The sequence below is a fragment of the Nyctereutes procyonoides genome, unplaced genomic scaffold, assembly GCF_905146905.1.
Source record: "Nyctereutes procyonoides isolate TBG_1078 unplaced genomic scaffold, NYPRO_anot_genome, whole genome shotgun sequence".
NCBI lineage: Eukaryota > Metazoa > Chordata > Mammalia > Carnivora > Canidae > Nyctereutes > Nyctereutes procyonoides.
The window spans coordinates 64,031,108-64,055,601 of NW_026575046.1; the positions used below are offsets into that span (position 1 = coordinate 64,031,108).

Sequence of the window (24,494 nt, forward strand, 5' to 3'; positions counted from 1 at the left end):
TACTGTACTTTTTGGAGAGAGGTCTCCATACACTTAAGGAGTGGGCTTTATGGTCCCCATCCTTGCAGGTAGAGTATCTATATAAATTTATCTGGAATTCTTCTGCAAGGGAAATTTGTTCTCTCTTTAATCATATCCTTATTATCAGTATGAACTCATAGATATTTATTTTATTTATTACTTAGGTCATAATCAGATTTGGCTGTTGGGAGCTCATTTGGTTTGTCTCCTGTGTCCCTTTGAGATATCTCTGTCAATTTAGGATTTTTGTTTTGTTTTTAGCATTTCCTTAGTTTCTGACATTGCAAGATGCTCAGGCTCATCGTGTGCGTTTCCTGTTCCAGTCCTGAATTTAGCCATTTCTCCAAGAAACCTGGGTTTCTTTTGTTGGGAGCGGTATTAGAAACAAAGATCTTGTCTCTAGATGTGCTTGTTAGAACTGGGGTGTCATTGATTCTAAGAAGTCTTAGCTGACAGAGTAAATATTTGTGTATATGCATATATACATATCTATAAATATTTCTAGATGTAACATCTGTATTTTTATTAAGCTGAACACAGGTTCAGGGGCACCTGGGTGGCTCAGTTGGTTAAATGTCTTCTGCCCAGGTCATAATCCAGGGTCCTGGGATCAGGTCCCACACTGGGCTCTTTGCTTGGCAGGGAACCTGCTTCTCACTCTGTGTCTGCCTGCTGCTCCCCCTGCTTGTGCTCTCTCTCTCTCTCTCTCTGTGTCAAATAAATAAATAAAATCTTTAAAAAAATAAATGCAAGTTCATATTCTTTTTTTTTGTCAAAGATTTTATTTATTTACTCATGAGAGACAGAAAGAGAGAGACAGAGACACAGGCAGAGGGAGAAGGAGGCTCCATGCAGGGAGCCCGATATAGGACTCGATCCTGGGTCTCCAGGATCCCACCCTGGGCTGAAGGCAACGCTAAACCGCTGAGCTACCCGGGCTGCCCGCAAGTTCATATTCTAACTCTAACCCGTTACCACATGGATCATTTTAGCCTTTTTTTCCTGCTTATGTGTAATCTCCTATTCCAAAAGTAAGAAACTTTCTACCATCCACCATTCAGTTACCTAATTGTTCAGGTCCAATAGACACAAAGGTTTCAGAATTGTTAACCTGTACACCTGTGGGAAACTGCTTTATTAGAGTATGGTGCTTGTGTGCAGTTCACTGTGCTTTTAGCTTACAGATTTGGTAATTTCCAAAGCTATGTAGGTCAGTACCTTTATCCACTATCCTCTTCAATGAGATTGTTTCATAATTTTGTATATTTTTATTATGGCAAATTTCAAACGTACAAAAATAAGGAGGACAGTGTAATGAACCACATGTACCCATTACTAGCTTCATGAAAATTATTAAATACATAGTCGTGTTTTATCTATACTCCTTCCTTACTCCCCCTAGTCAATTTGTGATTATTTTGAAGTAAATCCTGTGGTTACTTTGAAGCAAATCCTATATGTATTTTTTTCCTCTGTAAATATTCCCAAATGAGACTTACATAATTTAACCATTTCCCTATTGACAGTTTTTATTTATTACAGACAGTGCAACTATAAATATTTACTTACATTTATCTTTGTAAACTAGATAAATATCTAGAATCTGGATTGTTGAAACAAAGATATAAATATGTAAAATTGAGAAATACTGCTAAATTTATTTTAATACTACCAAGAGTACATGAGAATTTATTCTCTGTTTCCTCACCTATATTGATTTTATCCAACTTTTAAATATTTGGTGTTCCAAGATCTGAAAAATCATTTGTATCTTTCTTTTGCATTTCTCTCTCCTTCTTTAAAAAGGGTTTGTTTATTTATTCGTGAGAGACACAGAAGGAGAGGCAGAGACACAGGCAGAGGGAGAAGCAGGCTCCATGCAGGGAGCTCAATGTGGACTCGACCCCAGGACCCCAGGTTGATGACCTGAGCCAAAGGCATACCTTCAACCACTGACCCACCCACGTGTCCCACATTTCTTTTTTTTTTTTCCACATTTCTTTAATTATGAATGGATAGGACATTTTTCCTATCTTCAGTGGTCAACTGTTTTTTTCTTTCTGTGAGCTGTACATTTAAATTCTTTGCTTAAGAAAAGTAAATAAATTGTCACAAAGATCCAGCTTCCTTTCCTAAACCATTAATACTGTGCTGTCATATCTTCCTTTTTCCTTGTTCCCATTTCAGATCACCAACTGAGGAGTGGTATTTATATTTCTTCAATGAAGGTAAACACTTGCCCATTTTTTTCCTTCTGCCCTCTTTTCACCCGCCAGAGGTTACAGTCAGATTATTTATCAAACAGATGGTTTTAAGTCAGATTCTGAAGGAGTTCTCTATGGAAATATGCCCTAGAAGCCACAGGAAGGATTTCTATAGACGTCTGGGGGAATGTTTGTAATTGTTTAGCAAAGAGTATGGCACAGTGAGTATCACTTCAGCCTGCTTTGTTCATCTGTTCTGTCTTTCCATACAAACACAAGACATGCACTCTGACTTTTACTGCTGTGCCCTTTTGAAGGCATTTTCAGCCTTTTTCTTTTTTTTTTGTCAGAGTGAGTTATCTGTCTCCATTTACTTTGGATATAAGTATAATCAATAGTGTTATCGTTGGTTTCTTGATTTAAGGAAATGGTGATTGCAATCTGTCCTGAATGAAATGACAATGTCAGAGTGTAAGAATGTACTGACAGACTGCTTTTCTTTTCTTATGTATTCTTTAACAACAACTGTTCAAAATCTCATGTACGTCGAAGTTGTTTGCCAAGCATTTGAAGCCATCTAGTTTTACCAGGTGGCAGCTGCTGTTGTTTATTGGGACCTAGTTTAAACCACAGACATGAAATAAAGAGTGTCCTTGTTTTTAAAAAGAGAAACTGTGATTTCTTGAAAAACAGCTTTATTGAGATATAATTCACATACCAGACAAGTCTCTCACTTTAAGTGTACAATTCAGTGGTTTTTAATATATTCACTGAGTTGAACAACCATCATCACAATCAATTTTAGAATATTTTTATCACCCTCAAAAGAAATGCTATGCCTATTCTGGACATTTCATACAATTAGAATCATGCAATAGGTGGTCTTTTGTGATTGGCTTTTTCCACTTAGCGTACTTTAAGTTATATATATTATACATATTATAGCATATATTGACACTTCATTCTAATGTTAATACTCTTCCATTGTATGAATATACCATAATTTATCCATTCATTAGTTGATACATACTTGGGTTGCTTCCACGTTTTGGCTATTAAGAATAAAGCTGTTATGCACATTTGTGTACAAGTTTTTGAATGAACACATGTTTTCATTTCTCTTGGGTATATGATTAGGAGTAGAATTGCTGGGTCATATTGTAATTCTATGTTTAATCTTTTGAGGTATCGGCCAGACTGTTTTCTAAGGTAGCTGCACCATTTTACATTTCTACCATAAGTGTAGGTTTCAGATTTCTTCATATTCTTGCCAACGTTCATTATTATCTATCTTTTTGATTATAGCCATCTTAGCGAATGTGAAAACGTATCTAATTGTGATTTTGATTATTTAAAAACATTTATTTTTTTGAGAGAGAATGTCTGCACATGAGTGGGGGGGGAAGGGCAGAGGTAGGGAGAGGGAGAAAATCTCAAGCAGCCTCCCCACTGAGCATGGTGCCCCACACAGGGCATGATCTCATGACCCCTGAGATCATGAACTGACCCAAACCAAGAGTTGGACTTAACCAACTGAGCCACCCAGATGCCCAGTGATTTTTATTTTGTTTTTATTTAACTTGTGTTTAAAAATTACTATTATTAAAATTTGTTTTAAAAAATACTTTTGAGTATATTTAAAATTATTATTTATTATTAAAAATAGTTTATTTTTTAGAGCAGTTTTAGATTTTTAAAAAAGATTTATTTATTTATTTATTCATGAGAGACAGACAGAGAGAGGCAGAGACATAGGCAGAGGGAGAAACAGGCTCCCTGCAGGGAGCCCGATGTGGGACTCGATCCCAGGACCCCAGGATCATGAACTGAGCCAAAGTCAGATATTCAACCACTGAGCCACCCAGCTGCCCCAGAACAGGTTTAGATTTACAAAAAAATTGAGCAGATTGTAGACGGAGTTCCCATGTGGTCCCCGCCCCTCCACAGTTTCTCCTATTATTAATTTTTTACATTAGTATAGTACATTTGTTGCAGTTAATGAACCAATATTGATATGTTGTTATTAACCAAAGTCCATAGTTTATTCAAATGTCTTCAGTTTTTACCTAATATCTTTTTTGGTTCTAAGTTCCTATCTAAAATTCCACATTACAGGGGTGCCTGTGTGGTACAGCTGATTAAGCATCAGACTCTTGGTTTTGGCTCAGGCTGTAATCTCAGTGTTGAGATGGAGTCCTTCATTGGGGTCCATATTTGTTGTGGAATCTGCCTGGGAGTCTCTCTTACTCTCCATCTCCCCTCCTGTTTGTGCTCTCTCTCTCTCAATAAATAAATAAACCTTAAAAAAAAATTCCATGTATGTTACTTGTCAGTTCTTGCTGGCTCCTCTTAGCTATAATGGTTTTGCATACTCTGATCGTTTTTGATGATCTTGAGAGTTTTGAGGAGTACTGGTTAAGTATTTTGTAGGACGCCCCTCTTTTGGAATTGTTTTGTATTTTTCTCATAATTGGACTGGGGTTGAGGTTTTTGAGTAGAAGATCACAGGGATACAATGTCATTCTCATTGTATCATAACAAGGAATGTATTATTGATGTGATTTATCATTGTTGATCCTGAGCTGGCTAATGCACTGTCAGGTTTCTCCACTGTATAGTCACTCCTGCCACTTTCTGTACTCTGCTGTTGAGTAGTTTTTCATGTGCTCATTACCCATTTATATATCTTCTTTGGAGAAATATCTATTTAGATATTATTTATTTATTTATTTATTTATTTATTTATTTATTTAAGATTTTATTTATTTGTTCATGAGAGACACACACAGAGAGAGGCAGAGACACAGGCAGAGGGAGAAGCAGGGTCCCCGCAGGGAGCCCAATGTGGGACTCGATCCCGGATCCCGGGATCTCGACCTGAGCCGAAGGCAGGTGCCCAACCGCTGAGCCATCCAGGCGTCCCTCAGATACTTTTTTAACTGAGGTTTTAAAAGATACCCATTTGTAATTTGGATTGTTTTTATTATTCAGTTGGTAGAATTCTTTATATATTCTAGATACAAGTCCCTTATATATAATTTGCAAATATTTATTCCATTCTTTGGGTTGTCTTACTAATTTTGATGAAGTCAGATTTATGTATTTTTTCTTTTGCTGCTTATGTCCTCTTAGAAGACCACCTAATCCAAGGTCATGAAGATATCTGTTTATATATTCTTCTAAAAGTTTTATAGTTTTAGCTCACTCATTTGGAGATTTGACCCCATTGTGAATTAATTTTTACCTGTTATGTGCAACAGGAGTCCAACTTCATTCTCTTCATTCTCTTCTTCATTCAGTTGCTTCAGTGCCATTTGTTAATGAGACTATTCTTTTGCCATTGAGTTGTCCTGGCACAACCATTTGATAATTAAGGTTCAGTTGAACATAGCAAAAAATTTAGCATATACATCTCAACACATTATTAATAACTCTACCCCAAATCAGTTCAGCTTTTCTGAAATATGGTAGAAATCTCTGAGGCTTTCACTATTGTTAGAGAAGACCAAAAATAATTCAGGAAACAATATCGCCAAAAATATAAATTACTCTGCTGACAGCTTACCACAGCTATAGACTCAATTTGGTTCTTTTTTTCCTTTTCCTTTTCCTTTTATTTGAGTATAGTTGACGCACAATGTTATATTAGTTTCAGGTGTACACTTAGTGATTTGGCAAGTTTTCACAAGTGTAGCTACTGTCTGTCCCATTGCATTATTATTAAATATCATTGACTATATTCCTTTTTTTTTAATTCACGAGAGAGAGAGAGAGAGAGAGAGAGAGAGAGAGAGAGAGAGGGAGGCAGAGACAGAGGGAGAAGCAGACTCCATGCAGGGAGCCTGATATGGGACTCAATCCCAGGACTGCAGGATCATGCCTCGAGCTGAAGGCAGATGCTCAACTGCTGAGCCACCCAGGAGTCCTGACTATATTCTTTATGCTATGCCTTTTATTGCTGTGACTTATCTGTTCCATAACTGGAAGCCTCCCTCTTCCCTTCACCCATTTTGCCCCTAGTCCCAGCAACCATCAGTTCTCTGTATTTATAGATTTGATTCTTTTCATTTGTTTATTCATTTTTTTAAGATTTCACTTATGAATGGAATCACATGGTATTTGTCTTTCTCAGTCTAACATTTCATTTAGTGTAATACTGTCTAGATCCATCCATTTTTGTCTCAAATGGCACAATCTCATCCTTTTTAATGGCCGTGTAAGATTCCATTGTAAATATACCATATTTTCTTTATCCATTCATCTACTGATAGACACAGGTTGCTTCCATATATTGGCTATTGTAAAAAAATGCTGCAATAACCATAGGGGTGCATATATCTCTTCGAATTAGTCTTTTTGTTTTCTTGGATAAATACCCAATAGTGGAATTAAGATTCTCTCACTCTCCCTCTGCCCCACCCCAACCCTCTCTTTCTCCCCTCTCTAAAAATAAATAAAAGAGAATGACAGATTTATATTTTTACTGCTTTCTGTGAGACTAGAATTAGGTGATCCTGCAGTGTACTTGAGAGATTTTTCACATTCTTACTGCTTTCTAGGAGTTTCAGCCTAATTTACGAAAATTTAAGCCCAGTTCTAGAGATATGTTGCCTAATATTCATAATGATAACGCTATTTGAAGTAATTTTTAGGAGGGTGCAAGATGTAATTGAATATATTAGTTTAAACAATGATGATATTGTAACAGCAGAAACCCAAATAAATGGTCTCTGAGAGCATGCAAGTGAGCAGGGGTGGGGAGGGGCAAAGGGAGAAAGAGAATCCCAAGCAGGCTCCACGCCCAGTGTTGACTTGAGCCCACAACTCTGAGATCATGACCCCAGCTGAAATTAAGTCTGACTCTTAACTTACAGAGTCACCCAGGCGCCCCTTTCCTCTTTTTTTTTTTTTTTAAGAGTCCATTTGTATGAGAAATACACGAAAGTTTTCTTGGATGGTTTTACTCAGTAGGCCTGTGCTTAACAGCCAAAGTTTCTCCAAAATGTGTCCTTAGAATAAATTTTTCCCCCTTGTTTCTCTTCCTTGTCTGTAATATACGTCTTCTCAGTAATATGTACTTAAGTGAAATCATCAGATATTTAAGGTATATACACTATTTACCAATACTGTGAATAAATCTCAGAATAAAAACTAGATACAAATTAGCTGTATAGTTTTTCTTGTTTTCCTTGGACTTTCTATTGTATTCCCCTTTACAATACGGAGACAAAAAGCTAGAATATTTTGGGGGGATTCCTTCTTAACTGAAATCAAGTTGGTATCTTAGTTTCATTTTCTAGAACTCCAGTTTCACAGCTCTGAATTAAGTCCCCCCCCCCATTTTTTTTCCTGTGAGCATATAGCCTAGGGGTTAAATGCTACTGTCTCTATGGGCTTCCACTTGATACAAAGTAATCTCTACCCTGCTCCTCCCCACCTCAATCCTCCATAGTTTATTTAAAAGTCCACAGACTTCCTCAGTACCCTCTGGAGTGCTAGAATGAAGAGGCTTTTATTTTCCAATTTGGCTCCAACTCTGGAGCCACTCAACTCTTGTCTTTACTGCCAGCATCACTATTATCATTAGCATGTCAGAAATACAAATCAACAAAAATGGTTTTGCTTTGGGGTTACTCCAGGAGGGAGTCACCTTGGTTTTTCTTAGAGGAATTCCATTTCTCTTTTATAACTTTAAGAGAAGCAAAATGTTCCTTCATTAAATTGAACATTCTGCTGTATCCTACCTTGCTTGTTAGTGGAGACCAATTAAGAAACATTGTGGTATCAGACTAAGTAGGGTCTTTTTAGCCTGGGTTCTTGCTCCCCTCCTCCATTTCTCTTAATTACTTTATTCAAGTCTTAGAGGTAGTTTCTCCCATATTTTTGTTTCCTGAGGTGTCTGTCTTTTTTTTTTTCCTCTCTCTTTTTTATTTTATTTATTCATGAGAGAAACAGAGGCAGAGACACAGGCAGAGGGAGAAGCAGGCTCCATGCAGGAAGCCCAATGTGGTGCCAGATCCCAGGACTCCAGGATCATGACCTGAACCAAAGGGAGACACTCAACCGCTGAGCCACCCAGACATCCCCAGTCTTTGTCTCTTATAGTCAAAGGAAGGCCAATGTGTAATACTCCTTGCATAGTACTAGAACAATATGACAAGTTTTGTTGAAGCACAATTTTAAAAAGTACTGTTGTAACCAGTCATCTAACTTTAGATTCCAAGGATATTTATTTACTTATAAAGATTTTATTTATTTATTGGAGAGAGAAAAAGAACATGAGGAAGGGCGCGGTGGGTGTGCAGGGAGAGGGAGAAGCAGGCTCCCCACTGAGCAGGAAACCTGACTCAGGCAGGGGTCCATCCCAGGACTTTGGGAACATGACCTGAGCCAAAGGCAAGTGCTTATTACTTAACCAGCTGAGCCACCCAGATGCCCAGGATCCTAGGACATTTTAACAAGACTTCTGAAACCATATATATCACTCTCCCTCTTGACCTAACAGTCATGCTCACAAAAAACTTCCACAGGCAGTTTGGCACTTAGGTAGCAGACACCTGTAGTTACTCTATTTTAGGTGGACAGGCAGAGTGGTTGATGCAGAGTTGTCTCTATGTGAGACAGAATCTCCTGTGCAGTCTTGAAAAGCAAATAAGAAATGTCAAAATAGGGGCACCTGGGTGCCTCACTTGGTTTAAGTGTACAACTCTTGATCACAGCTCAGTCTGTTTCACAGTTGGGACTTCAAGCCCTGCTGGGTGTGGAGCCTACTTAAAAAAAAACAGAAGTCAAGAAATAACTTATACAAGGCGGAATATGATTATATAGAAGAGTTTTATATGAATTACTTTCTGAGGGGCTTCAAAAGAGATTACAATCTGTCAGGGTGAGATTTTCCTGTGGATCACCTTCCTTGCCTGGCTATATATGAAAAGTCATTTATGTAGTTACGTTGTAACCAGGGTTGAAGATCTGTAACTCTGCTCCAGTATTCTAGTTTTATTTGATTAGTCCCACAACGCATGTATAACTGTCACTGAATGACTTGATTAGAGAGCTTGACCGTGATAATTTGTATATTCTTTCTTTGCAATTAGCACTGATCAATAGAAATCCTAGGTTTCATACTTTAGAATGACATCTCTACCCCCACCTACCAGTAGGAGACCCCAGTTAGAATGTTAGTGGTTAGCAAAAGAAAAGCAATATTGTATCTTTTTTTTTTTTTTTTTTGGACACTCTTACTGTTGTGAAAGGAGTACTTTAGTATATTTGGTATATTGTTAAAATGTAAGAGCCTAATTAGTTTTGGGCAGTGCCTGCAGGTGTTTAATTTTACTAGTAAATCTTTTAAAAAGTCAACTCATTTTCTCTTGCAACCTATAGAAATACAACAGACCTTCATAATTGGTAGGGATTCCGCTGATGAGTTTTTTAAAATCAATATTCTGGGCAGCCTGGGTGGCTCAGTGGTTTAGCACCGCCTTCAGCCCCGGGGCCAGATCCTGGAGACCCAGGATCCAATCCCACGTCAGGCTCCCTGTGTGGAGCCTGCTTCTCCCTCTGCCTGTGTCTCTGCCTTTCTCTCTCTTTGTGTCTCTCATGAATAAATAAATAAAATCTTTAAAAAAAAATAAAATCAATATTCTTATAAAACAACTCCTTTTAATAAAGTTGTTTTGTAACTGGGTGTAATACGTAGAAGGGTGTGTGTTGGTCTTCTGGGGCCTCTGTGCCCTGCCTGCAAATGTAAGTTCTGGGCTGACTGATCACATGTTTGGGGTCAGAACTCTGTCTGCTGTTTGTTCTTGGTGATATAACTTGGCTTCTTCCCTGAAAGAGGGGTGGAGATCTTTCACTGTCCTTGCCTTTGGTTTTGGGAATCTTTGAGTTCGCAAGCATTTTAAAATTGATTCTTGAATTCAGCAGCTCAGTTCATGCGATAATTTTCCTTAAGAGTTTGTGTCTTGTGTAAGGAGGTGTTTTGCTTATTAAAGTGACATAATTTAAGTCAGAAAGTCTTGGAATTGTGAATTAAGTAGTCAAACAATGACATTGTTTTGGCTATTCTCTAAAGTAGTATGGGCATGTCTTCTTCTAGCGCTCCTTTTCACTGTGGTGCAAGGGACTGTTTTTTAGGGCTGGCCCTCTGGAAGCAGCTGCTATCCTGCAAACCTTATTGTTATACTGCTGACCTTTGTCAGCAGGAATGCCCCTAGAGAAAACAGCCTCCTAATTGTTTTTCTTAAGCCTCTATGAAGTTTATGATATGTCCTTTCAAGTTACTTTTGGTTGCTTTCTTAAGTTTACTTTGTTTACATTTAATTGAAGGCTCCATCTTTTTAGCTTTATCATGAAATGCCAGTTCTGAGTTCCTGGTAGGTGGTAAAAAAGAATTGCCCTTTCTCTGTTACCCTGTTCTGCAGGAAGCCTTTGTGGTTTAGATTCACAGTTTTCCCATTGTTGCTAGCTGCAGTTGTCTCCTCCCTCCCATACCCTTCCCTCCCAGCAACTCTAGCTCTTCCCCTGGCCCTCCTCATTCCTGTATCCCATGCCCCACAAATGCCCTTGGGATTGCTGGAGTTTGAACATGCTGCCTGGTAAGTCTTGTTCTTGTGGCAAAACTGCAAGTGGATGGAGGGATTTAGTCTTTGTGTCTAGGTTAGTCTTTGTGAAGTGTTGTTTTTAATAGCAAAGGTTTAAACTTTGAAATTTAGGTTGTAGGACTCTCAACTTTTAGGAGAGCTTCTGTCATATGACTGTTGTTTTTGGTCTTCTTTCCTCTCTGTTTCAATTATTAAGGCTTTGGAAATTTGATTTTTATTATTGGTTTAAAAAAACATTCTCATAGATTTTCTTGAGCTCATTAAGATTAAAGCAAGTGTTATAGGCTTAATATTTAAATTTCCTTCAAATGCAAGTATGTTTGTGATATTTTTATATTTATTTTCAGTATTAACTTACTGATAAAGTAATAGTAAAAAAAGTAATAGTGAAGTAAAGATCTATTTTGTGGCTCAGCTGGAAAGAAGCATTTGCTTCTAGAATCAGAATGATTCTTTTTTCCTCTCAGCAGAATGTTTTTGGCAAAATTCACTAAGATTTTAGCAATATGTTCTTAATTCTGAGAAATGGTTTGCTGAGTACTTCAGGATAACAGATGCTTCTGGGAATTACTTTTTGGGGAAATTAGATTTATTCATTAGCTCCTGGTCCCTTGAGGTATGAGATCTATAATCCCTTTGAAAGTAAAATATTTAATATTTGGTGTTCAGATTGAGTCAAGTATCACTTTGATAATGGACTTTTTATTTCTTTGGATTGTATGTTTTGATCTTCAACTAGGAAGCTGTACGCGCACACCCTTTTGGTTTTCCAAAAGTATTGCTAATTACAGTCATTTTTATGTTAGTGTGAGGGAAAACTTGTTTGTGGGATGTTTATTGCTGTTCAGTTGAGCCATTTATTCAAGTGATACCTGGACTGTACAGTAACGATTTCCTGAGTTTCTGTGATGTGGCAGGTGCTAGTTCCTATGCTAAGTACTTTGCATTTAGTTCTAATTCCCAGTTATAACACTGCCACATAGGTAGCATTATCCCTCTAGGAAGCAGATGTGCATGGGTAGAAGGAACATGGGTTTTTCGTTCAAAATGAGAATAATCTCCATCTGGCAGATTAGTTGTGGGAATTAAAGGATGTACCATGCGTATGGTGCCTAGCTCAGAGCTGGTGTTCATTAAGTGGTGACTGCTATTATAATTTTATGGCTAAATAACTTGCTAAAAGTCTCTCAGTTTTGAGTGTTAGAGCTAGGATTCAAACTGGCTCAAACCTGGCAACTGGTAGCATATTTTTGAGTATTGTGAAGGCTTTTAGAAATTTCAGTGGATCCCTACCTATTCCTCTGCCTCCTGCCCCCATAGAGGAAAGGTTCTTTATAGATGCCCTTCTTTTCTTGGTATCCTCTGTCACCTTCCCAGTCATGTGCTTGGTCTCTCACACTGGAGTTGCTTGTGCCATTCAGTACCAGTATTCTCCCAGCAGTAATGAGTCAAGCCAGTGCAGTCAGTGGCTTCTCTGCCTATTTTCCTCCTGTTGATAGAGCCATCATGCTTTCATTATTGTTTGTGCCAAAAGAATTTAGGTAGTGATGTGTTTATAGTGATTCATAAATAGTGCATAGTTACAATCAAGCATTTAAATTAAGAAGACTCAAGGATTTAAAAAGTAGGGGGAAAAAATCTCTAGCTCGTAAGTTACTGAGCCAGAGGATAATATAGGGCAACTTCATGCAACTCATAGTTATCGTTTTGCCATTCTGGGGCCTAATAGAATTGCTATGGATTCTTTTTCCTTTAACCCCTGTTGTTACTAGGTTGGTGCTATTAGCAATGTGTCTGAGAAAGAACATTGTATTAGCCCTTCTGGCCATAAGGTAGAGTATCTTTATTCCACAGACCTTTTGGAAACAGAATGTGTAATTTAAATGATATGGTATGATTTTGGCAGTAGGTTCAGGGAAGAGACAGAGGAATGATTTATCATACTTATGACTGAGTTAATCTCTAAACTGAAAAATGTGTTTCACAAAGCTTAGATCTTCATTTATTTTTTTATTTAACAAGTATCGAGTATCTGTTCAGTGTAAGGCAGTTTAACTTTCTATATTGTATTCTAATAAAGTACAGATATACTGGTTAAGTACTGATTAATGAAGTTCCTGGAGGGAGGGAATATGTTCCAATTGGTAAGGAGCAGTATATAGATAATTCTTTGGAAAATGGTTTAATATAAATGACTATTCCTTCTTAATAGGGTGTGACTATCATTAGTCTCTATTACTGTAAACTGCCAGCAGAGTGGCTTTTTCAAACAGGTTTGCTGAGTGGAAAGGATTACTTGTGTTAGGTAGGACTGGAAAGATGGGAGTGGGAAGGGAATAATATTCCTTATTGAGCAAAATGCTGGGAGTATATACAGAACAAATCTCTTTTTGTGTTTTAAGGGGTTAGTGGTAGATGAGGTTGGAAACTGCATAGGTTAAGATTATACAAGGCTATTTAAGGCCAACGAGTTTTGACTGTATTTTGTCACTGAACTTCTATAAGCTAAATAGTGATTGATTGATCAGAGTTTGCTTTTGGCAGTACTGTATAGACAGGATTAGAAAGGGAAACATAGTTTGGAAGTTATTACGGAGATCTAGGTAAATTGTATTGAGAATGCATTATTTTTAGAATACATTTGCCCTCATTTTGATATGGCTTTGGGTTTATGCTATTAATTGCAGTTTAATGTCATAGAATTTTTACATTAAGTTTATGTGTGTGTGTGTGTGTGTAAGAGAGAAAGAAGGAAGGAGAGAGGTATAGGGAATGGCCAATTATAATCATTTTTCTTTAAGTAAACTCTGTGTCCAACATGGGGCTCAAACTCATGACCCTGAGATCAAGAGTTGTATGCTCTACCAAATGAGTCAGTCAAGCATCCCCTCCAGCCATCATAATTGGAACTCTTATTTTGTACCTGTCCCTAAGTATTTTGCATATATGATTTTGTTGAATACTCTCAACAGATCACATTTATTATAGGTAGTAAATGATCTGAAAGTAATGGAGCAGGTTTGGAATGTAGATTCATCTTTTAGGAAAGATTTTATTTATTCATTTGAGAGACAGTGAGAATGAGCAGAGAGAGAGGCAGGGGGAGACGGAGAAGCAAACTCCCTGCTAAGCTGGGAGCCCGACATGGGATTCTGTCCTAGGACCTGGAGATCATGACCTGAGTGGAAAGCAGATGCTTAACCGTCTGAGCCACCCAGGTGCTCTCGAATGTAGATTCATCTTATTCTTTATTATCATCAAGGCATTTATGTCTCACTCACTAATACTAGGTACCAGGCTAATTATACATGTATATATTATTCTCATAACAATCCTATGATTTAGATGTTATTTCTTAATCCCATTTTACTGATGAGGTGGCTGAGACTTCAATAACTGATTCAGTAACTTGGTCATGATGTTGTTAGTTGGCAGAGTCCAGACCTACTTGTCCAGTTCTACCTTGCTAACTGTGGATCCCTAAGTTGTATAATTCACATTGTGTTCTCTGGGAATGGTACTGCTTGGATCTCCACTGTGAGCGTGGTGTTTCCTGAGGTTATGCAATATAGTTGGCCCTGCAGAGGCTGCACTTGTAACTACTATGTTCTTTTTACTATTATGCTGCCTCCCTCACAAGTCAGTAAATTATCTATACAGCTCTGGATCCTTATAAGAATGGACTAAGTAGCCTGCAACCATCATTTCTTAGTTTGTCAGTTATAACAAAGTGAAATATGTCTTCTGTTTTATTTTCTTCCTAACTGGTTTTGGAAAATTTGTTATAAATGACAGTTTTCTAAGTTCTTATAAAAGGAAAAATAAGGCTTTCTATATATTTTTTTTAGTCAGCATACAGATCTTGTTGTACATGATGTAATAATTTGAAGCTGCCAAAGTCCAACCCTCAGGAAATTGTTTGAGTTGAGTAACTGTATTCACTGGGGAGTTTGAGATAACCAGCCCATAAATCAACAAATAGTTTAGCCTTTTTTTATGGTTGTAGATGCTTATCTCTCTTTATTTCCAAGCTTGAATCAGAAACAAATATTGATTCAATTGATATAATCTCCATTAGAAAAAATCTGCAGTATCTCAAACTAGATATGGACATTTTGGGGGCTCTTTTACTGAAGGAAAGTCAGAATTTATCAGGGTGTTGGAATTGGCTGTTTTGGGTACTTATCCCTTCAAACAAAAAGTTTTTCAATTTAACTTTCAACAATTCAGTGCCTGTTATATTCAACCTATGTGTAAAAAGATGCCCATAAGGAATATGTTGTAGTCCATGTATACAAATAACTAAAACGAGGAAGGGTAGAATGAATGATCCACATGCGCTGAGAGCACAGAAGAGTGTGAAATGAGGGAAAATGGAAAGGTGGGAGAAGGAGAGAACCTTTTTTTTTTCTATTTTCTATTTTTTTTTTTTTAAGATTTGTTTATGTATTCATTTATTTATTTATCATTCATTCATTCATGAGAGACACACAGAGAGAGGAAGAAACATAGGCAGAGGGAGAAGCAGGCTCTCTGAAAAGCAGGCAGAGCCGGATGCAGGACTGGATTCCAGGACCCAAGGATCACAACCTAGCTGAAGGCAGATGCTCAACCACTGAGCCACCCAGGTGTCCCTCTGTCTTCTTTGTCTTCCAACTTTGACATTTTTGGAGAGTACTGATCAGTTATTTTGTCAAATGTTCCTCAGTTTGGATTTTTCTGATGTTTTCTCATGATTGGACTGAGATCATATGGTTTAGTCAGGAATACTACAAATAATGTTGTGTTCTCAGTGTATTATTACTATGGGATTCATGACGTTAATATGTATTATTGCTGGTGATATTGACCATGATCACTTGGTTAAGGTGGTTTCTGCCAGGCTGCTCTACAGTAAAGTTATTATCTTTTCCTTAGTAGTTAATAATTAAGATTTTGGTCAGGATACTTTGATACTGGGCAGCCCGGGTGGCTCAGCAGTTTAGCACCACCTTTGGCCCAGGACGTGATCCTGGAGACCCGAGTCCCACATCAGGCTCCCTGCAGGGAGCCTGCTTCTCCCTCTGCCTGTGTCTCTGTCTGTCTCTCGGTGTCTCTCATCAATGAATAAATAAAATCTTAAAAAAAAAAAGAATACTTTGATACTATCATTTGCAAAAATGTCATGTTCTCTACACATGAAATTAGTAATGTTGACTTAGTGATTCATTGAACTTTATTTATTATGAAATGAATTCCCTTAAGGGACCTAGCCCCTTCTAAGCCACTTACACTTTATGCCTGGTTTCATCAAAGGACTCCCAGGCTCTGCAGCAACAAATCCTTTGTAGTCTTCATTGATCTCAGCCACATTCATGTCACATTCATAATGAAGTCTCCAATGCTAATAACCTGTAGATCTCTGAACCTCATTTACCCGTCCTACTTAGGGTGACAGGCTCTTCCTGGCCCAGTGTTCCTCTAGGCCTCTTCTCTCTTTATGCATAAGCCTGTGTCATTTCAGCAAACATTTGAATGACTATTTTGTGTTTTTCAGAAACAGAGGCTAAGAGAAGCTGACTTTGTTGATGAGGAATATAGTAGGGGATAATTAGAGTGGCTTTGGTTATAGCCTGGTTTATTATTTTGGCCTGAGGAAACTGGAGCACATTTTGAGTTACTGGGTATTCTTGTGAAGAAATTGTTCTCTGTATTTCATTAATACAGAGAAATAAATTTTTTTTCTAAATTTAATTAGCTTCTACAGCATTACTTCTAATGCTGGCATTCTTGAGCTATGATCTTTTAAATTTACCCCTGTCATTTTTATTCTGTCAGATGTGGATCCCTGGTGGAATTATTACAATGGGCTCAAGAATGCAAAATCCAAGTATGCATCAACAGTATAATTAGCTATTTAGTGCCAGATTTTATACAACGAAAAATATATTGCATGTTGTTTTGGTTAATAAAATATAAATTTGTTAGTATTACTGAATTTATTTATTTTTTTAATTTATTTATTTATGATAGTCACAGAGAGAAAGAGAGAGAGAGAGGCAGAGGCAGAGACATAGGCAGAGGGAGAAGCAGGCTCCATGCACCGGGAGCCCGATATGGGACTCGATCCCGGGTCTCCAGGATCGCGCCCTGAGCCAAAGGCAGGCGCCAAACCGCTGCGCCACCCAGGGATCCCAGTATTACTGAATTTAAAGTAGCTTTTTGAATTATGTATTTTTCAAGTAACATATACTTACAAATCTAGTTTCTGTAATAGGTTTCAGACTCTATGGGCCCTAATTCAGGGGGTCTTGTTTAAGGAAAACAGTTTTTTTTGTTTTGTTTTGTTTTTTTTTGGAAAACAGTTTTTTTAAAGTGAAAATTAGGAGGGTGCCTGAGTGGCTCCATTGGTTAAGCAACTGCCTTTGGCTTAGATTGATCCCAGGGTTCTGAGATCGAGCCCCACATCTGGCTCCTTGCTCAATGGGGAGCCTGCTTCTTTCTCTCTCTGCTTGCTGTTCCCCCTGCTTGTGCTCTCTCTCTCGATGATTAAATAAGTATATAGAAAATTAAAGGTTAAATAAATACAAGTAGGGGCACCTAGGTGGCTCAGTCGGTTAAGCATCTGCCTTCAGCTCAGGTCATGATCCCAGGGTCCTGGGGTTAAGCCCCACATTGGGCTCTCTGCTCAGTGAGGAGTCGGCTTCTCTCTCTTCCTCTTTCTTTCTCTCTCTCTCTCTCTCTCTCTCAAATAAATATGAGTAAAACCTTTAAAACATAAATATAAGTATTTATGTTCAGATATTCTATTTCTTCATGATTTAGTCTTGGTAGGTTGTATATTTCTAGGAATTTATCCAGGTCTTCTAGGTTATCCAATTTGTTGGTTTATATTTTTTTGTATATTTTTTTCAGTAGTTTTTTTTTTTAATTTAAAAATACTTTGATTTTTGTCCTCTAAATTTTTATTTAAATTCCATTTAGTTAACATAGAGTAATATTGGTTTCAGGTGTAGAATTTAGTGACTCATCACTTACATAACCCTGCGTTCATCACAACAGGTGCACTCCTTAATCCTCATCACGTATTTAACTTATCTACAACCACCCTACTATCCATCCCATCCCCCAACCTTCAGTTTGTTCCGAATAGTTGAGTCTTTACAATAGTTTTTTTTTTTTAAGGTTTTATTTTTAAATTATCTCTACACCCAATGTGGGGCTCAAACTAAAAGTTTGAGATTAGAAGCTGCATGATTTACTGACTGAGCCAGCTAGTTGCCCCTTCACAGTAGTTTCTTATGATTCTTAGTATTTTTGTGTTATTGTAACATTTCTTTCATTTCTGATTTTATTTATTAATCCTCTTTCTTTTTTAGTCTAGCTAAAGATTTGTCAATTTTATCTTTTAAAAAATCCAACTCTTCATTTTCTTTTCTATTCTTCTTCTAGTATATGTTAGTTAACTTGATTATGGGATTTCTTTCACAGTATATACATATGTCAAATCATATACTTTATTATATACTACATTACCATTTTATTTGTCAATTATACCTCAATAAAGCTGGGAAAATGTATGAACAAACTTATTTGGCTCCTCATAGTCTATTCAGCAATAGTAAAATATAAGGTCACGATAACTTTTTCAGAGTTGAGAACAGCACAGTAATAAAATTCTTATATGCTTTCTCCTTTTTCCACCTTTGATTGATTACTTCATAGTTTTAGCACTTGGCTGGAAACTAGTAATTGTGGGTAAAAATAATGATACATTTTCTGTAGAGTTTGTTGTTAAATAGATGCCAAGTAGCCTGCTCTAAGTTTGTTGTAGTCTAGGACTGTTCTTTGTGGAATGCTGTGAGTCCTTTGGTTGCTACTGTGAGGGGCAAAATAGAAAGGAGTACTAGGTAATAGACTATGGAGCAGTTTTAATTTAAATTTGAATAAATCCATACATACAGCATAGTTGCCATTATTGGGTGGTAGTAGTTTCAGTCATCATCTGATACAAAAACTAAGCAAGATTCTGTATTGAAACTGTATGTGGACTTCTTTGGAATAGACTGCCTCTGAACAAATAATGCATGCTCACCAAGATTTTTTCTTTTCTTTTTTCAAAACTAAGTATCTAAGGATATGACTCTTGGGTGCATTTCTAGAAAACTACCTCCCTAGAGTGGCACCTAGCTGGCTCAGACAGTAGAGCATGTGACTCTTGATCTCAGGGTCATAAATTTGAGCTCCACATTGGGTGTAGAGATTACTTAAATAAATCTTTTTTTGGGAGAGGGGCTAAGCATCTATCTTCAGTTTAGGTCATGATCTCAGAGTCCTGGGATTATGCCCTGAGTCTGGCTCTCCACTCATTGGAGAGTGCTTCTTCCTCTCCCTTTCCTTACTGAGGGCTGAACTTGATGTGGGGCTCAATCTCAGGACCCTTAGAACATGACCTGAGCTGAAACCAAGAGTTGGAGGTTTAACTGACTGAGCCACCCAGATGCCCCTTAAATAAATAAATCTTAAAAACAAAAAGAGAAAAAAAAAACTACTTCCCTAGAATCTCATCAGTTCAAAGCTATATAATATCCCTTAAAATGTTTATACTGATGGTGAGGAAAGCCTGAAGTTATATTAGGGACGTCTGGGTGGCTTAGTGGTTGAGTGTCTGCCTTCAGCTCAGGGCGTGGTCCTGGGGTCCAGGATCCGGTCCCACATGGGGCTCTCTGCATGTAGCCTGCTTCTCCCTCTGCCTGTGTCTCTGCCTGTCTCTCTCTCTGTGTATCTCATGAATAAATAAATAAATAAATCTTTAAAAAATAAATAAACTGAATTATATTAATATAAGATATTCTTATATTGCAGCCTGGGTGGCTCAGTGGTTTAGTGCCACCTTCGGCCCAGGGCGTGATCCTGGAGACCCGGGATTGAGTCCAGCGTTGGGCTCCCTGCATGGAGCCTGCTCTCCCTCTGCCTGTGTCTCTGCCTCTCTCTCTCTCTCTGTGTCTCTCATGAATAAATAAATAAAAGAATATCTTGATAAGATGAAACAATTAATATGGAAAGTTAAAAAAGATATAGCTCATACTTTTTCTATATGTATATATAGGTAGAGTCACAATTTATAAATAGAAAGATGGATTATATAACAATTGAAAGAAACTTTGATAAAATTTTGTGATAATATTTCCTACAATAACAGATATATGGATATAATACAATTGGCTTCTGACCTCCTTCTATTCCCCATTCTCAAATGGGGTGGGATAAAATCCTTATCTTTTTTCTTTTTAAATCTTTTTATTTATTTATTCATGAGACACACACACACACACACACACACACACACACACAGAGATTGGCAGAGACACAGGCAGAGAGAGAAGCAGGCTCCATGCAGGGAGCCCGACTTGGGACTCATCCCGAGTCTCCAGGATCAGGCCCTGCGCGGAAGGTAGTGTTAAACTGCTGAGTCACTCGAGCTGCCCCCAAATCCTTATCCTTTATGGATGGAGGGTAACGTGGGTTGGGGGAGGATCCTAGAAATATCGATATAGTAGAAACATTGCTCTTAAATTATAGAAAACTTTGGGGCACCTGAGTGCCTGATATCATGTCATGACCTGAGCTGAAGGCAGATGCTTAACTGATTAAGCCACCCAGGTACCACAAGAAATATTAATTTTTTTTTGAAATATTAATTTTTAAAGTAGTTCTATAAATGCATCTATATGGCAAGAGACTGGGGCTAGCAAGACTTAATCTATTTTAATAATTTAAGTGGGAAATAATTGTGGTGTAAACTTGGGTGACAGTGGAAGTGAAAAAGAAGGATCAATATAAGAGATTTTGAAGAGAAAATTGATAAGACTTTGTGACGTGTGAATAGGGAAGGGGGAGATGGATAGGATGGTGTCTAAGACTACAGAGGTTTTGAGCCTGGGTAATTGGAAATGCCACTAGTTAAAAAAAGGAATCAGGGGAGGCACTATTTTTTGGGGGGAAGGGGGTGATTTTATTTTTGGACATGCTAAACTTATGAAAGTGGGATGATATGCAAATATTTGGTAATTTGGTTTTAGGGTTCATGAGATTTGTGATTTGTCAGACCAAAAGTGATGTTTGAAGTTCTGACAGCAGTAGATGGGAATACCATGGGTTGAACTATAGAGATGAGCAAGAAGGTCTGATTTAAACTTTAAGGAATGCACTTTTTAAAGAAAGCAATAAGGAGAAAAAAAATAAACTATCAGCATAGCAGGAGAACTAGTGTTCTGGTTTGTCATTTCATTTTACTCATTCTCTCATTTTCTTATTAATTTTGAAAGAATCCAGGATTATGTAGCATTAAGGCTGTCAGTGTTAGGTGCTACAGAGAAATTAAGAAGAATGAGGCTTGTGGAAAAAGCCAGTAGGTTTTGCAAGTAGGAGCTTTCTTTATATTGAAAGCATATTCTATGAAGTAAAATTGTGGTAGTGGTGGAGTAAAGGATCAGTACCATGTCCTGGAGAGATTGACGGTGAGCATGAAGAGATAGCAGTTATAAATTATTAATTGTAGAGACATTTAATATTGAAAGGTCCAAAAGAACTTAGGACAGTAGGCATAGCGGTTAATAAATTCAAGGTGATCTTTATTGTTTTTGTTTTTTGAAGAATATAGGATATCTGTGTGTGTATGTCTTTAAAAAGAAAAGAACTCAGGAGGAAATGTTTGAAAGGAAATGGGAATAATAACAATCATTTATACAGTAATTACTATATGCCAGATGCTGAATTAGCACTTTGCATAAATTAACTGATTTTAATTCTTATAGTTACTAACAAGATACTATAGATGTAGTTGGGAATTAATTGACATATGGAATTGAGGTAATTGCCTGTTGATTTATCAAGGCAAATACAGTTTCGTGAGTGTATTTCAAATAAACTGCTATATAGAATAGAAACTAGAAATGTGAGCAACTTTCCTGGTTAACTGTTATCTTAGTGTAGTGCAGTTTGACTTCCTAATATTTGGGTTACTTTTGGCATTAATCACTTGTAATGAGGCTGCTGTTCTTTCCTTAGAAACTGAGATACTTATCACAGTTTTTCCATTTGAATCATTGATCAATTGGATATAATCATTCTTTGTAGGCCTTCTAAAATGTTACCCTGGGACTTGTAATTGGCTCAACTGTTTGCCTTTTTACACAGAAAAAATTAAACTTTGTATTTTAAAAATAATTGTAAAATTCAAATGTTTCTCTAAGCACACAGTAAAATTGTACTGACATCACACTTGTCCTATGTGAGGCCTATTGTTCTTTTTGTACAATTAGAAGACTTATTCCTGGTGTTTTACAACTTTCTAGTATCCTGAGGTCCCCAAACCAAAATTTGCTTTTATACTTTTAGGCATTACAGATCACTCATTCAGTGGAACTCATTATTATTCATCCTTTGTTTTGAAAACTTGCTAGTACTTTGGCATGCCTATTACGAAATCTCAACCACTATGTAGAATAGGTATTGTGCCATCATTTTACAGACTCAGAAAACTAGGTTCAGGACACTTTTTTAAAAAAGATTTTATTTATTTATTCATTGGAGACAGAGAGAGAGAGAGACAGACAGACAGACAGACAGACAGACACAGGGAGAAGGAGAAGCAGGCTCCACGCAGAAAGCCCAACATGGGACTTGATCTCCGGTCTCCAGATCACGCCCTGGGCTGAAGGCAGCGCTAAGCCGCTGAGCCATCCTGGCTGCCCTGGTTCAGGACACTTAAGTAGTTTAGGATTATGCAAAGTAGTAAAAATGTGGAAATTGAACCCATGTCTTCTAACTCTAAGTTTAGTCCTGGTCCCTTTTGTATAATATCATAATTATTCAACATCACTTGCTCTTGTAACAGCTATACATTATACTACATTTTGAGTTCTCCTTTTCATAGAAATAGGATTCAAGCTGTATTCTATTTTCTTTTACCCTTATGTCTATACTGTTTTGTTTTTATCTTTTTCCTTTATTTTTTAATTTTAGTTTGGGATTGCTAATATCATCTGGCAATGTTATTATCTACCAGCTTAATGATTTTAGTCATTTTTGCATTTGAATGAATGCTACATATATTACAAGATAATTTCTACATAATTAGAAAAATTTTTTATTGCAGGTATCAGTTTTCTTTCAACCTAAAAAAATGACTTAACTTACAGAGAAGTGGACAGCCCCAGTGGCCCAGCAGTTTAGTGCCATGTTCAGCCCAGGGCATGAACCTGGATACTCGGGATTGAGTCCCATGTCAGGCTCCCTGCATGGAGCCTGCTTTTCCCTCTCCTGTGTCTCTGCCTCTCTCTCTCTCTCTCTCTCTGTGTGTGTGTCTCTCATGAATAAATAAATAAAGTCTTAAAAAAAAAAAACTTACAGAGAAGTTACAAAAAATGGTACAAGGAATTCCCATATCCCCTTCAGCCACATTTACCCGTTGTCAACATTATTGCTATATTTGCTCTACCATTTCCCTGTCTCTCCATATTTACATATAAACACATACCTATACCTATCTATACATCTATACATATATGTATATAGTTTTTCCTTTTGAACTATTTCATAGTAGTTGTAGACGTTATGCTCTTTTATCTCTAACCATTTGAATATTGCCTAAGAAGTTATTTTTTTTAAATAGGTTATTAGATTGATGTGGATATAACTCTTAATTGACTTTCTCATATATCTTTAGTAGATGGTACAGTAGAAGGATTATTTTGTTTGGTGCTGGACCTACAACTTAAATGAAATATTTTGTCATCAGTATTTCTTTGGATCATTTGTTACTTACTGCCTTTCTTGGCCTTGTTCTTTCTGGCTCTCTTACCTCTAGTTTCTGACACACCTAGAGCAAATGTGAGAGCTTATTGCCTTACCCTACATAATGCTGCCATTCAGAGCCTGAGAATCCTTTTTTTTTTTTTTTTCTGTGACTGCTGTTTTTTTTTTTTTTTTTCTCTTTGCTCCCTGAACTCAGGGGTGTGTATCATAGGGCAGGCTGAGTTTCAGTAAACTCCTAATGTGGATACTGGAAACCCCACCTGTCTGCCAAGTCCTTTTGGCTGTGAGCAAAGTGGAGGCTTGGTACTTGTCATTCCTTTGCAGCAGTTGAGCTGAAAGAATGCTGCATGGCTTGTTGAAGTTGCTTAGTAGCTTTGAGTGGGGTGTGTATGAGGGTGTGTATACAGAGTTGAGGGTCTTTTAATGCATGTGGGAGATATGGGATCCTTCCTGGTGCCATGCTAATCATCAGGGAATATTTACTGAGTTCCTCCTTATGACCAGCACTATGACAGGAGCTTTTGGAATAGTTTAATAAAATACATAATTAAGTCACAGTATAATAGTTAAAAAACTCTAGTTCTGCCATCTACCAGTTGATTTGGGCAAGTTAATGTCTGTAAATCTCACTTTACTGTTCTGTAAATGGAACTATTAACACCTACATAATAAGGCTATTGTAAAGAATAAAGAATATAAGTATAGTGTTTAGTACTTGTCTGACACTGGTTAGTATTTCATTTCATACAGTCATTCAGGATATATGACTGATACCATATAAAACAAATAGTAATAAAAACAAATAGAGGATGATATGACACTACTGTGTATAGTCAAATACTTTAATTGGGACATGTAGATTATA

At 37.2% G+C, this 24,494-nt stretch overlaps 1 protein-coding gene across 19 annotated transcripts in view; it reads left to right on the forward strand.

The window, feature by feature from the left end:
* USP54 (ubiquitin specific peptidase 54) overlaps positions 1 to 24,494 on the forward strand; it is a 123,907-nt gene that overhangs the window by 34,136 nt on the left and 65,277 nt on the right. For 12 of the 19 annotated variants that reach the window (XR_008664358.1, XM_055325061.1, XM_055325071.1 and 9 more), the window contains exon 2: positions 2,209 to 2,249. The exons of 6 other annotated variants lie outside the window; for them this stretch is intronic. The gene's annotated coding sequence lies outside the window, so the exon portion shown is untranslated. Of the gene's footprint in view, positions 1 to 2,208; positions 2,250 to 10,737; positions 10,826 to 24,494 lie in introns of those variants that run through there. One more of the 19 variants, XM_055325062.1, reaches the window with a different exon arrangement.